Genomic DNA, 17,580 nt, shown 5'->3' with positions numbered 1-17,580 from the left:
GCCAAAATCAAATTTGCTTTAATATTCTAAAAAGTTGTTTTATTAAAAAAGAATGAAAACTTGTCTTAAACGATAAAACATGAATAATATGTCTGCTCTAAGTTTATTGAATCAGAAATAAATTTAAACAATGGTATGATTTTTGAACATGTTTGTATAAGATGTTACAGAATGAGAGAAGTTTGTATTTTCATTTGATTCAAAGTTGCGAGGACTGCAACAAGCAAATTATTTTAAATATTGCTGCTTCTAAAACTTAAACCTTTTTTTTTCTTCTAAATATTGCTTCATATGACACTTAAATCCGTTTTGCTACTTTTGTAAACTTGTGTCTTGTAAAAGTTAACATACTAGCTGAGTTTTTTAGTCAAATTAAGCATTAGAATGCAAATTTCTCAGGTACTTGTCTCGAATATGAAAAAAATATATCATTTTTATTCTTTTACCCGTAACATATAAAGATTTGTTTGTTAATTTGCAATAATAGATTAAAAAAATTTTAAATGACTTTATTACGCCTTATATATATTTCTCGACTTTATTGGTACAAACATTTATATGCGTTCCTTTGTTTAGTAAATTGATACACTGCTTCACATAAATCGTATGTGACAACAAAAAAGACGTTAATCTTACATATGCCAGATCAAAAGCAATATAAGCAAAAAGTAAGATATTGAAATCCTAGAGAACAAAACAAAGGAACTATAAGCCTCACGACAGACATGCAAGAAATAAGCTTAACAGCAAAATTAAGCTGTTACCAATTTAGATTCCAACAAAAGACGATAAGTAGTAGCTGGTGCTCTGAAAACCACGTATATATATAAACAAACATACTTACATAAACACACATATACATTTATACATACATACAATCAACACAGATTTATACTCCGCAATATTGCGGTAGAATAATTATGTAAGGCAAAGCAAATGCTGCAGAAGCATTTCGTTAAAAATATTCTTTTTAAAAGCTATTAGGCAGCATTATTTGGTTAAATTAATTGTACCTTTTACCGCATTTTTCTAAATTATTGCGATTGAGATATTTAATAACCTCTGTAAGGCTAACCATGTTTGTATGTATGTATGTAGCAGATTTAATATGATAGACATTAAAAAGGGTTTTTAAAATGGTAATATATACAATACAGCTCAAGTTTGCTGTCAACCTTTCGACTTTTGTCACAGAAAGCTTGACAAAGAGATAAGAATTCGGCGGCGATGGCAGCAGTGGCTGGGGCGATGTTAGCTTAATTCTTAAAAGCTTTTTATTTTAGAAAGTGAAAAACCTTGGTTCTTCATACCTTGTATTAAGATGCCACATATTACGAGGATTACATTTGTCACATATCCGTTGTCCTGAAGCTCATTTTCAATTTTGACTATGATTAAAAGGATAACTTTGTTCGGTATGTGCGTGTCTTGCAAGGTCCTCATGCCTGTCAGACAGTTTTCATATGACCTCGATCCTATTTCATTAATCAGTGAACAAGGATAAGCTTTGGTAGTCCCGTTCATATCTCGGATACTATAAGCAATTTAGGTATAGTATATGCAGTGTATGCAGTGTATGGAAGGACTGTAAGGTGCACATATCTAACTGGCAGGTGTCATCTGACCCTGACCTGAATGTTCATGGTTCAATGGTTTTATTTAAGTTTTTGTGAGTTGGTAGATTGTTCTTATGCTGTATGCAGTAATTCTACTATATTTGATGTACGAAAAGTAAAATCACAAAAATACTGAACTCAAAACGGAAAGTAATTAATCAAAAGCCAAAATCATATGATAAAACACATCAAACGAACTGTCATATTCCCGTTTTGGTACAGGCATTTTCAAATGTAGAAATTGGTGGATGGCACCTGGTTTGATAGCGCTAAACCTCTCCCTTGTATGACAGTCGCACCAGTTTTTATTATATTTACAAAATTGTGTGAACAAAACAGACAAATTTTAAAAACAAATATATAACTAAAAAGCACAGTAGCATCAAATTTAAAAACCACTTGCATTGCTACGCGTGTATGACTTCAAAAAATATAAACGTCACGTAGGAAGATATATCAAATAATTTTTCGTTCAAAGTATTTTACAAAAAAGTATAATTTCACATGGCGGTATACAGGGTTAAAAAAAGTTATGTGAGAACTAATTCCAGGAATAGACCGAGACTTAAAATCAACCAGAAGTGCTGTAGAATTTTTAAGATTCCACATATGGTTAATACCACTACGCGAGTAAAACAATTTGTGGTTTTAAGTATTTTGAAATGTATAATAGAACAATAACATAAGGACAACACATAATAATGGCGGGATCTTTAAAAGTACAGAGCTACGACATATAAACCAATGAAATACAAAAAAACTGCACACACAAAACACACTAGTGAAAAATTATACACACACATTGACGGGATAAATCGAGCCACATCAAATGGATATTAAAGAAAACAGACCAAACAGTAAAAGTAATCTATATTATTACAGGAGAAGACCTCATTTTATTTGTCGTTTCTCTTTCCTCCACAAGCCTCTGTGTCCTATAGGTAACATGTATAATCGCATTCGTCATCCATTCTTATAATCATTTAGATTGAGTTATTTTGGGAGAAAAACGAAAAAAGGGGTCCGAATATTGTTTTTCATATTCAGACCGACTTTTAGTCATTGATAAGACTTCCGGTTTTAAACTTGGACATGATTTTAATAAGTATTCGGAGAGAGGACAACTGTTTTCGCGTTTATCTACATATATGCTATGATATACTTCTTTCATAAAAAGAGACTCTCTATATAATCATAGCATTGATCGCCGTGTAGAAGAAACTTGGAATTTTAAGTTAAGAGCAAATACACTTTATTTATAATATATGTATGTTCAAAGCATACAGAAGGTTCAGACGTCAATTAATTCCCTTTGTTCGTGGTCTTGGAATAAGGTTCATAATTGTTAGATTGGGTCATGCTTCCCAAGTATTATGTCTATTGTCTTCTTTTAAATATTCTATGTAAGGGGTCATATCAATTTCATATATGTTGAAATAAGTAAAAAAAAATGAAAACATTTATTGTTGTAAGTGAAAGAAGAGATTTGGCCAAAATGAAAGTAGGATAGAAATAAGACTTAGTAATTTATTCAAGATTCAAATCCTACCAGTGGCATTTAGACAGAAACGCAAAAACTATGGAAACAAATAACAGACTCTGGTTAAAAGGGAGAGAGCTTTTGATACCTTATAAAAATTCATCCTACAACAGTTTACACGCTGTAAATACCCGCGATTTCGCTGGTGTTTTCTAATATTAATAAAAGAACAAAGACAAATAAAAAACAATAGAACAAAATATTTATAAGATGTTTATGTCTAACTGAAAGGTGTCACTTGACCTTGACCTCACTTTCATGTTTCGGTGGTCAAAGTCATGTTTTTGAATGTTGAGTCCTTAAACTACAAGCAATATGTCAACTTTATTTGATGTATGGAAGATTTGTAAATGTCTGCCTGGCATCTTTATCTGACATTGGCCTCATTTTTATGGTTCGTTGTTCAATGTTTAGTTTTCTGAGTTAAATCTGTTGCTTTTTAAGAAATTATATATAAGCAAAACGTCAACTAGTTTTAGTGTATTGAATGAGTGTAAGGTGTACGTGTATTTCTTGTTTAGTTTATATCACCATGCCCTCATTTTCTTAGATAATGGTAAGTTTATATGATAGTTGTACTTAAGTTTGATATTAAGGACTAGCAACATATATAATATCAATGATTAGTAAAGAGGAAGCAACATTCATTTCAGCTTGTGCATTCCTTTATTTGAAACGTTGGTCTTGGTTCCTTCAAATATATACAAATGTGTTTTTATTTACTTTATTGTCAACAAACGTAACAGGTAATCCTTCTCATCGTGAATGTTCGTAGCTCCTCTTTCCTTCTCTAACTAGGTTTTTCATAGCTGTGTACATTCAAAACCTGAATAAGGCTAAACCATTCAGACCTGGGCAGTTTAATGTTGCATAAATTTCTATTCGTCTTATTTTAAGGGCAACGTTCAATTTTTCTATTCCATGATTTTTAAGTTAAATAACATAAGATATTTTTCGTCGGCTGATTAAATGTCAAGCCAGAACTGAAAGGAAATGTTCAACTAGAATAGAATATATTCAACAACCACAAAAACAGTGATGATAAAAGATTCAATATTGACTAACAATTATTTAAATATGACGCCACATTTCGGGACCTTTTTACTGCAAAATTGTACAAAGGGGCGGATTCAGCCATTTTAAAAAAGTGGGGTCCCAACCAAGGACAAAGGGGAGGTTCCAACTATATGTCCCAATTCAAATGCATAGATCGTCCACAAAAAGGAGGGTTCCAACCGACGGAACCTCCCCCGACCCTGGATCCGCCGATGTAACAGACATTTTCTTTTTAAAAGTTACCAGCTTTTCAGTTATTTCATATACTGTCGTGTTTCCGGAAATAAAACGGAGTTCACGTCTTTGTTTTTTATCTTCTTGTTATATACACTTATTTTTATATCCGGCACGTTTGGAAAATGTGTTCACGCAAAATTTTGTACAATTTCTCATGAAATTTGTAACTTCACGACACCAAAGCGTAAGTTAAAATGTAGCATATTTTTCTTTACATATGTATAAACCTTCTCTGACAAGTATATTATTTTAAGTCGTCCTAAACAGTTGACAAACATTTTTTTTTTTGTCATTTTACATGAACTGTTTATCATACCTTTTGTTTACTTAATTCTTAAATCCAGTGTGCTGTTTTGTATTTCCTTTGCTTTGATTAAGATGTTTTCTCTTGAGAAGTATTTAATTTGCGGTTTTTGTTATTGTAAACTACTCACTTCGATTTGTGAAAAAAGGCGACTATTTTCTACTGTAAACCACAAGCATGTGTGTTACTGTTTTTTACTGTAACTGAATTATTTTATTACATCTATTATGAACTGTGAATTTGCTTAGACTATTATGACAATCATTGTATAACACAAGTTGAATATTGAACATTTCATTTGACAAAAAGAAAAAAGATGATTTAAAACCAAATATTGTGTTTTTAGCATTGATACTTTATTGTGTACTGTTATGCTAAATTTTTGTAATGCTTATTGTTAGTAAGAATTGCTTATTTTGTATTTTTTAGTTTTTCACCCTCTCCGGAGGTTTGTTTATCAAGTAAAGAATTTGAAGTCTTATTAGTCTTTCTTGTGAACCATAACAGTGAAAAAGCTTCGACCAGTTGTGACAATGGCAACCTACCGAGAACTAAAATAGCATGAACAGATAGACTTCACTCAGATAAAACCGAGTCGTTCAGTTTCAAATCACAGTCACTTATCAAGTAAATCTGATATATTAAGAAAAAAAGCACAATTAGAGACGAAGGTTAAATACGGTGCAAAACAGGCTAATCTTATAAGACAAAAGGCAGCCCTAGATGCAGAGTTAAGTATCCTTCAGATTAAAGAAGAGACTGAGGTGTTGGAGTCAGAGATCAGGATATTGGAAAATGAGTCCATGGTAGGAGAGGATGACGATCTAGACTCTGTATCTGAATTTCAAAAAGAACGAACAAAAGAATATGTTCAAAATCTACATATACCAGATACAAAACCAATTGCAATAGTGAATACACCAGAAAAGCAATCTCCACAACTTAGCGCATATGCAAATACATCTACACCATATGTGCCTCCTAATGTTAACAACAATAATTCACAATTATGTGTAATTTGATCACAAAGATGATGGCTCGGAAGGACATTGTTTTATCACGACTTATCAAATACAATGATAGCCCATTTCAGTTCCTATCTTGGAAAGAGACATTTAAAGATGTTATGAAAGAACTTAGTGTGACTCCTTCAGAAGAGTTGGATCTTCTCATAAAATGGCTTGGTCCAGATTCAGCAAGACAAGCAGAAATTATCAAAGCTGCCAGTGCTAGTGATCATGTTGGTGGTTTACACAAAATTTGGGACCGATTGGATGTTCGGTATGGAAGTCCAGAATTGATTGAGCAATGCTTAAAAACCAAACTTGCTAACTTTCCGAAGTTAACCAATACAGCCAAAGATTATGAACGCCTGTATGAACTATATGACATATTATGTGAAATCCAATTTGTTAAAAACAATCCACAATATTCACAAGTTCTCGCTTATTATGACTCCTCAACTGGCGTTAATCAGATCGTAAATTGTCTTCCTCATAACTTACAGGAAAAATGGTCAACAGAAGCTATTAAATACAAGAAAAGGCACAATATGTTGTACCCGCCATTCTCATTCTTTGTTGATTTTACTTATGACATGGCAAAATGGCGTACAGATCCGAGTTTTCAGTTTGCTCCGCAAACAAATAAAACTTCTAATCCTGCTAGTATGCAATCTAATTTGCGTGTATCTACTAGAAAAACTGATGTATACACAATAGATGAAAAGCAAGTTTGTCCTATTCATGGCACAAATCACGATCTCAATGAATGTAGAGCTTTCCGTCAAAAGCCAATGACTGAACGTATGGACTTGTTACAGAAAAACAGGCTTTGCTTTCGTTGCTGCAGTCTTAAGAAACATTTACAAAGAAGCTGTAGAGAAAATATACATTGTAATATTTGTAAAAGTTCAAATCATCCAACAGCTTTACACATTTACCAACAAGACCAAAACATAGATCCATATAACGGCTCTCAATCTGTAAATGACTGTGAAAGTGAGAAGATTCACGAAGGGGAGCTTAATAACCTATCACATGTATCAGCTATTTGTACAAAGATTTGTGGAAATCCGTTGAGTAGTAGCAAGTATTGTGCTTAGATTTTGCCAATTTATGTTTATCCAAAAAATAAAGCACACATGGCTCAGAAAGTATATGCAATCATAGATGATCAAAGTACTCATTCATTAGGTACATCAAAGTTTTTCGATATATTTAATGAGATTGCTGAACATATAAATTTTACATTATCATCATGCTCAGGCAAAGTATCTACAATGGGTAGAGTAGCAAGACATTATACAATTGAAGCGTTAGATCATAGTACTTCTATAAACATTCCATCACTAATTGAATGCAACGACATACCAAACAACCGTGATGAGATACCATCACCAGAAGTGGCAGCTAGTCATGATCATCTTAACAACATAGCGTCGCACATACCACCCATTGACCAGAATATCAAAATTGAATTACTTATTGGTAGAGATGTGATTCAAGCCCATCACGTTCTTGATCAACGCTTGGGAGGTGACAACTTGCCCTATGCTCAAAGGTTGCCATTAGGGTGGATGATCGTAGGAGAATCTTGTCTCGGTCAGATTCATCGAACTGAAACTGTAACTGTAAACAAAACTTTTATTTTGCCAGATGGACGCACCTCTCATTTTCAACCTTGTGCAAATGCTTTTACTGTAAAACCTGAATCTATCTTTGAGAGAACACCTTACGATGAAACTATTGGACCTTCATTCGAGGACAAACTATTTATAGAATTGATGGATTCTAAAGTGAAACAAGGGTCAGATAATCGGTGGACTGCACCTCTTCCGTTTCGCAAAGACAGACCTGTGTTGCCTAATAATAGAGTACAAGCAGTGCAGAGAGTTAATTCGTTGGAACGTAGTCTTCGCATGAACCCTAACAAAAAAGAGCATATACTTGAATTCATGAATAAGATGTTTGTGAACAAACATGCTGAGAAGGCACCAAATCTACCCATAGGAAATGAATGTTGGTATCTTCCCTTTTTTGGGGTATATCATCCAAAAAACCTGGAAAAGTGAGAATTGTTTTTGATTCGTCAGCTAAGTTTAGCGGAACTTCATTGAATGATGTCTTAATAAAAGGACCAGATCTAACAAACAATTTATTAGGTGTTTTACTTAGATTCCGTAAAGGGGCTGTAGCAGTGACAGCAGACGTAGAACAAATGTTTTACAACTTTAAGGTAACAGATTCACATAGAGACTATTTGCGTTTTGTATGGCATGAAAACAATGAAGTTCATCGCCCTCTTATTGATTACAGAATGACTGTACATGTTTTGGGGAATAGCCCTTCTCCCTCTGTTGCCACATATTGTTTCAGGAGAGCAGTGCAAAATGCAGATAATGACATTCAGGACTTTGTTTATAACAACTTTTATGTTGATGATGGGTTGATGTCATGCCCAGATGTTGAGTCCGCAGTTGACCTTATGAAGCGAACTCAAAAGGCTCTTGTAGATGGTGGTGGGTTGCGACTCCATAAATTTGTGTCGAATAGTAAAGCCGTCCTTCAAAGCTTTCCATCGGAAGACTTATCTTCAGACCTCAAGGACCTGGACCTTGGATCTGAAACTCCTCCTGTACAACGCAGCCTAGGACTTTCATGGGACATTTCTGTCGATCAATTTACATTCAAAGTGTCTTCAGAGAAAAAGCCGTACACTCGCAGAGGTGCATTGTCGGTCATTAATAGCATATTTGACCCTATTGGGTTTGCGTCTCCAATTACAATGAATGGAAAACTAATTCTCCGAGAGATGATGTCAGAATCTGGACCTGCAAATTGGGATGAAGATCTCCCTGATCATTTGTAAGTAAGATGGGAAAATTGGGTATCCTCATTGGTTCATCTTCAAAACTTACAAATACCACGTAGATATTCAGATATATCATTTTTAAACTCTACACATTTGGAGGTTCATGTATTCAGTGATGCGTCAAAGGACGCGATAGCATCTGTGGCTTATTTGAAATTGTTTGATGAGAATAAAAGTGAAGTCTCCTTTCTGATGGGCAAAGCTAAAGTGTCGCCAGTACACGGCCACACAATTCCGCGTTTAGAGTTATGTGCAGTTGTCCTTTCCGTCGAGATTGCAGATACTTTGAAAGAACACCTCAAATTAGACTCGACTTGTTTTTATTTTTATACTGACAGTAAGGTTGTTTTAGGTTATTTAACTAATGAAACACGTAGATTTTATGTTTATGTGAGCAACCGAGTTAACCGAATAAGAACATCAAGTTCTCCTAGCCAATGGAGCTACATTTCAACTGATCTGAATCCAGCAGATGTAGCAACAAGAAGCCTTAATACTGTAGATTTACCCAGTTCAGTCTATCTGCAGGGACCAACATTCTTGAGTCAAGATTCAGATATTGGAAAACAAATGTATCCTCTTGTCGACCCAAATGATGATAAAGAAGTCCGTCCGTCTGTAGTTACTAATAAAACTGACATTAATGAGGAAGTAGGATTGTCAAGTAGGTTTTCTCGGCTTGCATCTTGGAAAAGTCTAGTTAGAGCTATTCAGTTTCTTAAAGCGTTTATTAGAAAGTTACATCAAGAGAGTCCACCTTCTCGACAAGAAGTGGAACAATTTATCATCAAAACAGTGCAAGCAGAGGCATTTTTAAACGATATCAATGCAATTAGTTCTGTTGGTCAGTTACTTCATACGTCAAATTTATTGTCGCTTTCACCTGTGTTAGACAAACATAATATTCTTAGAGTTGGTGGACGTATACGACATGCAAAAACTGTTGAGCTACATCTTCAGCCAATAATTATTCCAAAGAAACATCATTTAGCTGTGTTACTGACGCGTCACTATCATGAATTGACATGTCATCAAGGCAGACACATGACTGAAGGAGCCTTGCGTTCAGGAGGCTTTTGGGTTATAGGCCGTAAAAGGCTAGTTTCTACAATCATCAGACAATGTGTCACATGTAAGAAATTGCGAGGTCAGTTTAAAGTACAAAAGATGTCTGTCCTTCCGGAAGATAGACTCACTCCAGGACCTCCTTTTACCTTTGTGGGAATCGATACTTTTGGACCATACCAAATCATCCATAGAAAAACTAGAGGCTCATCAATCAATCAGAAAAGATGGGCAATATTATTCACATGTTTGGTTTCAAGAGCGATACATATTGAAGTCATAGAAGAAATGAGTAGCGCCAGTTTTATCAATGCATATCGTCGTTTCATTGCTATCAGAGGATCTGTTAAACTTATTCGATCAGATAGAGGAACAAATTTTGTTGGTGCAATACAAGATTTAGGAATCACAGCTGAATTCATTGAAAAGGGCACTGTTGATATAATGCTATCACAATACGGAACTATATGGAAATTCAACCCTCCGCATGCTTCACATTTTGGTGGATCATGGGAAAGGATGATAGGTTTAAGTAGAAGGATTTTAGCTTGCATGCTCATTCGTGAGAAAAATAGACTCACACATGAAATTTTAGTTACTCTAATGGCAGAGGTCAGTGCTATTGTGAATTCAAGGCCGTTAGTATCTGTCTCTACTGACCCGGATAACCCGGAAGTATTATCTCCGTCTATGCTCTTAACACACAAGAAAGGACAGGATGAACAAACTATGCTACAATTTGGAACTAAGGACATGCTACGTAGTCAGTGGAAGATGGTTCAAGGACTCGCAGATGAATTCTGGTCAAAATGGAATAAAGAATATTTACATACACTTCAAGTAAGGAAAAAGTGGGAATTGCCGATAAAGGACTTAAATATAGGAGACATAGTTCTCATGAGGGACAAAGAGTTACCAAGACCACAGTGGCCGATGGCAATAGTAACAAAAGTTTTCCCCAGTGCCGACATGAAAATCCGAAAAGTGGAAATTCGAACTATTAGAGACAACAAACCCAGTTCATTCATAAGACCAATTGTTGAACTCATTCCTCTCGTTCTTACTGATCCAAAATGACAGTCAGTTATTTTTGCAACTTTATACCATCTTCTTGTTCAGTACATGTATATTGCTAGATAAGCATAAAATTTGTATTTTTTTTTTGTGGTGATTTTTACAGGGTAAGGTATGCTTTTACCTCAATGTTTATGCATTGATAGTTGAAATTCAGATCACAGGTGGAAGTACTCTTATGTGAACTAGTATTGGTCTATTGGTGTTTTTCTTATTTTGCAAAATCGTTTTCAATTCATTTTCGATCTATTTGTTGGACTGTCCCTCTGATATCATTCGTCTCTCTTTTTTAAGGTTAATTGAAGATATAAAAGAGTTAAGGTTTAGGTTAACATTAATGTGAATGTTAAGCTTAAGTTTAAGGTTAAAGTGAAGGTATGTTTTAAACGTATTGTTTATAGTTGAGGTAGCTTATTTGTTAATTCAAGGTAAGAGAAAGTGAAGGTTTATGTTTAGGTTACGGTTAAGGTTAAGGTTAAGGTTAAAGGTAAGAAAAAGGTGAAGGTTAATGTCAATTTTAGGGTATATCATGGTAGTTTAATTGTAAGGTTGATTGAAGGTAATATTCTTGGACGGTAAAGGATTAGGGTTGTGAATAAGGTCAACGGTAAACAGTATGGTTACAGTTAAGTTTAAGACAAGATTTCATCTTTGCGCATGTACACCTGGTAAAGGTGCGTGTGCAAACTGACGAATTAAAGGAAGTTATGAGTAGAAAGGACACTTCTATACATTTTGTGTTATGGATTATAAATTACTTAAAACAGGTAAGTAACATTCGTTTGTTTTACAAATGGACGCAGGCTTTTGGTATTTATATTAAACAATTGAGACCAGATTTTGTATGAATATGTTTTGTTTTAATCACTTCTCAGTCGACATTTTGGATACATGGCGTAAGCTTTCCCAACGAAATATTTTATTATTTAACTGACTCCGACTTTTCGTTTGAGTATAGATAGATTATTTGGTCTCTGTTGGTGTTCTATATTACCAGAATTGAATGTAGTTAACATTATGTTAAGGAATTCTGTACAACGCTTTCCAACCATGCATTTTGTACTAGGTTTTGTGTATTCCTTTATTCATTTTAGGCATGGCGTTGTCAGTTTGTTTTCAGTTGATACCCTTTGGTATCTTTCGTCCTTTTTTAATCAGAAATGTGGAACTCGGAGTATCCAATTTTTTAAATTATGATACAAGTATTATGTACACGATGTATAAACCTTAAGATGAATGTATTTAACTTAAATAACAAGCTTATAATAATGTACGTAAAGAGTCCAAGCACCGTGAAGACTATCTAAAATTTCTTATTTATACACTTGAATGAGTGCAGTAAAGGATTTATTCTGAAATTTGTAGATTTGCGAAGATCAAATAGAAGAATATTAAAAATTGAAGATTATATAAATAGTAAATCAGATCGAGAAGGGTTTTTGGTAAGAAAGATTGACGACATAAAAGGTAAATATTAGTTATTCTGTTTATTTAGACCTTATGCGTAAACTGTTTTATTTTTCAGTGTGTTAATATGTCGTTTCATTGTAATCCTGAATAGGTGTTTCAGAAAAGTTAAATTACGGATGACTTGTGTGTCTTCAATTTATATTCATTTGCGGTACCTTTAACCTTTGTATTTCAAGTTTTCTGTTCTCGATTTGATCTTTAAAGAAGTGTTTTTCTTTATTTTAATATGCATTAAATTCATAAAAATGCGGTGAAATTTTTTTCTTCATACTTTGCTAAAAATTTTGAAAATAATAAATTTCAAATTATACACTTTCTCTAGTATAAGTATTCAACTATTTGTGATGAAAATATTTTCTAAAATGATTTCTTTTTCGAAAAAAAATATAGTTTACTAACAAACTAATTAATATTATATTTGACCTAATCAATCAATCATCGTTATGTAGTTTAAATTTTTTTGAGCTGTTTGATGTGTATATTTGTCGTTTACCATTTATAAAAGGAAGAGGTGTGTTTACGACAAAACCGATTGAAAAAGGCGAGTTTCTGTTTGAATATCGCGGAAATTTAACAACAGTTGATCCAGGCTTCAACGAGTATGCATTCGAGTTTCTTTGGAATTCAAGAAAATGTTGGTAAGTTTAAACTTTTTATGCTAAATGATTTTATTTTTCTTGTCGACTTCAAAACTATATGGTAGCGGTTTGAACACGTATATGACATTAAAGTGGTATTGGGATATTTCGCCATCTTGTAAAAAATCAGTGAACCTAATGTCTAGTGTCTGTTAATTAATTAAAAAAAATATCATACAAAACTGCAGATAACTGAATGAACACTGTCATTTGAAAAAAAAGAATTCGCAATTAATTTTGGTTTAAAAAAAAATGCCATTTGAATGGGTGTAAACTCTGGAAAAGTGCATCTTCTGAAGAAATTTACACGGAATTTTCCAATTTCGTATTTAACCGGGAAAAAAACGTATGTTGACTTTATACCTTATTTTGATATTCTTAATTTTGTGTGTTTTATTTTACTATTCTATCAAGAAGTGTAGCTTCTAATTGCATACTGATGGTATTATCCGTCTAAGCCATACACAATGTGCCACAACCTGTAGCTTGATAAATTACATGATGACCTATCGTTTTTAGTATACTTTGGAACATATATTACTATACAATAGGTTTTGGCAAAATGAGCCAATTCTATCCTTTCATTTGAGGCTCGCGTACCGTACCGCCTGAAGGAAAACAATAAGTTTTTTTTTTTTGTGTTGATTATTCATTTCTTGAATTTTGGTATTCATGCAATTGCAAGAAACTTCGATATTTCAATTGCAATAATCTGCTCCTTTCTATCACACAATTGCTTTTTTCGTATAGAGTCGACTTTATAAACGATCCTTTTTAGTAAAATAGAAGAAAAACATGTGCTTCAGATCTTTAATATTTGTATCACGCTATTTAGATATATTTCTTTAAGTTGATTTATAACTCATCATTTATCCAAATCAAGAATACCAGAAATTAAACCAGTTCTGGCCTGATTCCTACCTTGATGTATTTTAATGTATCGAAAATGACCTCAAACCTTTCACCGACTGTTTATTATCACTGATCTATAACATTTTTGTTTGCCTTTAACTTACAGCAAACTTCAAACTGAAACTATACCTATTATCTTAATATTTACCTTTTAACCATCACATTTGCTTCTAACATAAATTATTAACCTTAATAGTTAAGTCTTACCTTTAACTTTAACCGTTCTAGTTAATGGTAACCTTAATCTTTGAACTTATCATTATACCGTAACCTAAAAACCCATAACTTTTACAATTCACTGGAATCATAACTTAAGTTAATTTGTTATATTCGCATCATTAAGCTACAGTTTAACAGTAAGATGTTCTTTCCATCATTGCAGGATCGATGCATCTAATGACGACAAATCCTTGGGAAGGCTAGTAAACGATGACGAGAATGATAGTAACTCTATTGTTAAGAGAATAATGGTCGGTGGTCTTCCCCATCTTTGTTTCTATGCTAAAAGAACAATCAGCGAAGGTGAAGAAGTAACATTCACATACTTTAAAGGAGAATATGACCAGTTTCCTTGGCGGTTAAAGGTAAGTACTATTTACTTCAGGATTTGTTAATGACAAAATATGTGAATGCATACAGATATCGAGTCTAGTTCAAGTTTAAAGGTTAAAATTGATGATAAAGGTGATAGTTTTATTAAAAGGTTAAGGTAACATCCAAAAGTTAAGGTTATAATGAATATTATCTAAAGGTTGCTGTTGACATTCAAATTATGTGTGCGCATGTACAGTTCACAAAACGCTTCTGTTGATCCTTAGTTGATCGTCGGATAAGTGTTTATCTTGTGATTGATATATAATACCATTGTGGAGAAATTTTCATAAAAGGTAAGCATTTACTCCTTTACATCAGAATCATTCTAAGGATTCTTTAAAATGACGCCTTCGTCCATTGATTTGATTGAGCACACACAGTCAATCTGATGAAAACTAAAGATTAATCCTTGAAGTTTAATGTACGAAATCATTCCATTACAATGTTAAATTTTTATCATTTCTGAAACCAATACATCAGTATACATTTACATATGAATATCATAGCGTGGTCAATTATCACCCTTATATTTATAAAAACACTTTTCGTAAATATAAAAAAAAGGAAGATGTGGTTTGATTAGTAATGGGACAAATCTCCACTTGTGACCAAAATGAAACAGTGATAAACAACTATAGGTCACCGTACGGTTTTCGACAATGAGCAAAGCCCATGCCGTGTATTACGCTATACAAAATCCCGAAATGACAGAGTAAAACAATTCAAACGTAAAAACTAACGGTCTTATATGTGTACAAAAAATAAACGAAAATCAAACATGTATCACATTAACAAACAACAACCACTGAATTACAGGCTCTTGACTTAGGACAGGCACTTACATACAGAATCGGGTGGAGTTTAACATGTTAGCGGGATCCCATTCATCCCCCAAACCTGGGACAGTGGTATAACATTACAACATATGAAAAACCTATACAAATCACTTAAAATAGGCGTAAATCATCAGATGGACAAAAATTCAAGTGGACTACAACACTGCACTAGAAATTTTTTCTCTCTACCCATAAGAATCAGTCAGGAGTGACACAATTTTCATAACTTGCTCTCACCCTAACTTTTTATTTTGTCTTAATTCGGTGTGTTGTATATGTTAACGGCAATAAGTGAAATTAGGTAATAAACTTAAATCCTAGGCAATAAGCTAACCCCTAGGCATTCAGTTATTGCCTGAAATTTTCAGGCATTAAGCTTATTTCCTGAAATTTGAAGATGATTATTCATCCTATTGCCGAACATAACTTTAGGCAATAAGTAAACTCTGGAATGTATGCATAGTAAGTGATTTCTTCTTCATATAAAGTCGTTTGTTAATAATATTTCTAAAATTACATGTATTAATATACATTAATTTGACAGATCTTCAAAAGTATGTTTAATTAGTTATTTTAACAGTTTTACAAAATATTAAGAAGATTTAAAATGAAAAACAAGCGGTTGTATCCAATTAAAAAAAGGGGGGATTTTGTAGAATAATTATATTATTTATTTGAAAATTTGTACACTTCGCTAGTCGAGCTGGTTAGAAATGCACAAAAGTAGGCAGCATTAGGATATGATTGTTTGCTCACACCATTTTCCAATGTTTTATTGGATAAGTAAGTGTTCTTCATTCATATTTCTGAACTTGTGATATTGAAAAGAATTCGACACAAATTTCTATTAAGTTTTCATATTTTTAGATTATTATTTGAAGCGTTTAAATACAAATAACATAATTATTTTATTAGTGTTTCTATTTTCGGCTCTTGTGGACAGTTGTCTCATTGGCATTCATACCATATCTTCTTTTTATATATATTTAGAATGAAATTGGGCCCTATAGTTTGGCTTCAGTGCAATATTATGTTTTTTCTTTTGCAGTAATAAAATAAAATATTTGAAGTACTCAGTATCTATATGAAAAATGTACAATTATATTAACTAATTACAATTCAAATCTAATATAAAACGTTGTTGAAAAAGAATGCAGTTATTGCTTTATTTTAATACACATAATAAACAGCCATAAGATTTCAGTACTTTTTGAACATCAGGATTGGTCGTTTTTCATTTAATATATTGAATTGAAGGGAAAAAATACTAAATGTGTGTACGTGTTGCATAGAATGCAAATATTTCTTCTAATTTTTCAAATAACGCAACTTTAATTGCAATCAGCCTTTAAATATGCCTTTTGATAAGTTATTTTGAATACAATGTTAATTTTTGAAGGATAGATATTCTTAAACTTTTGTTTTTGTTGAACAAGAATGCAATCATTTCTTCATGTTCATGGAAACTATTGGTCACCATTGAATTGGTGTACTCTGTTTTGTTAAGGATTGGTTGATTTTTCATAAAATTCAAAGAATATCAGAGAAAATATACTAAAATGGTGTTTGCATTTTTCAAAGTTACCACAATTTTTCTTCTTTTTATAAAAAATTATGCTCTCTTGTATTTGGAATTAGTTATTTTAAAAGCCTTCATATAATTCTTTTCTAAGAATTTATATCTCATCAGAATAAAAATACTCAAAGTTTGGTTTTTGTTAAAAAGAAGTTATTGCTTTATTTTGATTCACATAACTGTCATAATATTTCAGTACTTTATGAACATCAGAATTAGTTGTTTTTCATTAAATAGATTGAATTTAAGGGAAAAGATACTAAATTTTTGTAGGCGTTGTCTGAAATCAAAATACTTCTTCGTATAATTTAAATAAATCAACCTCAATTGCTATCAGTCGTTTGACATGCCTTTTCATAAGTTATTTTGAATAAAATGTTTAATTCTTGAAGGATAGATAAGCAAAATATTTGGTTTTTGTTGAACAATAAAATTGAGAATGGAAATGGGGAATGTGTCAAAGAGACAACAACCCGACCACAGAAAAGACAACAACACAAGGTCATCAACAGGTCTTCATTGTATCGATAAATTTCCGCACCCGGAGGCGTCCTTCAGCTGGCCCCTAAACAATTATATACTTGTTCAGTGATAATGAACGCCATACTAAATTCCAAATTGTACACAAGAAACTAAAATTAAAAATAATACAAGACTGACAAAGGCTAGAGGCTCCTGACTTGGGACATGCGCAAAAATGCAGCGGGGTTAAACATGTTTATGAGATCTTAACCCTTCCCTATACCTCTAGCCAATGTAGAAAAGTAAACGCATAACAATACACACATC

The sequence above is a fragment of the Mytilus galloprovincialis genome, chromosome 5 (genome assembly GCF_965363235.1).
Source record: "Mytilus galloprovincialis chromosome 5, xbMytGall1.hap1.1, whole genome shotgun sequence".
Taxonomy (NCBI): Eukaryota; Metazoa; Mollusca; class Bivalvia; order Mytilida; family Mytilidae; genus Mytilus; species Mytilus galloprovincialis.
This window is presented reverse-complemented; position numbering follows the sequence as displayed.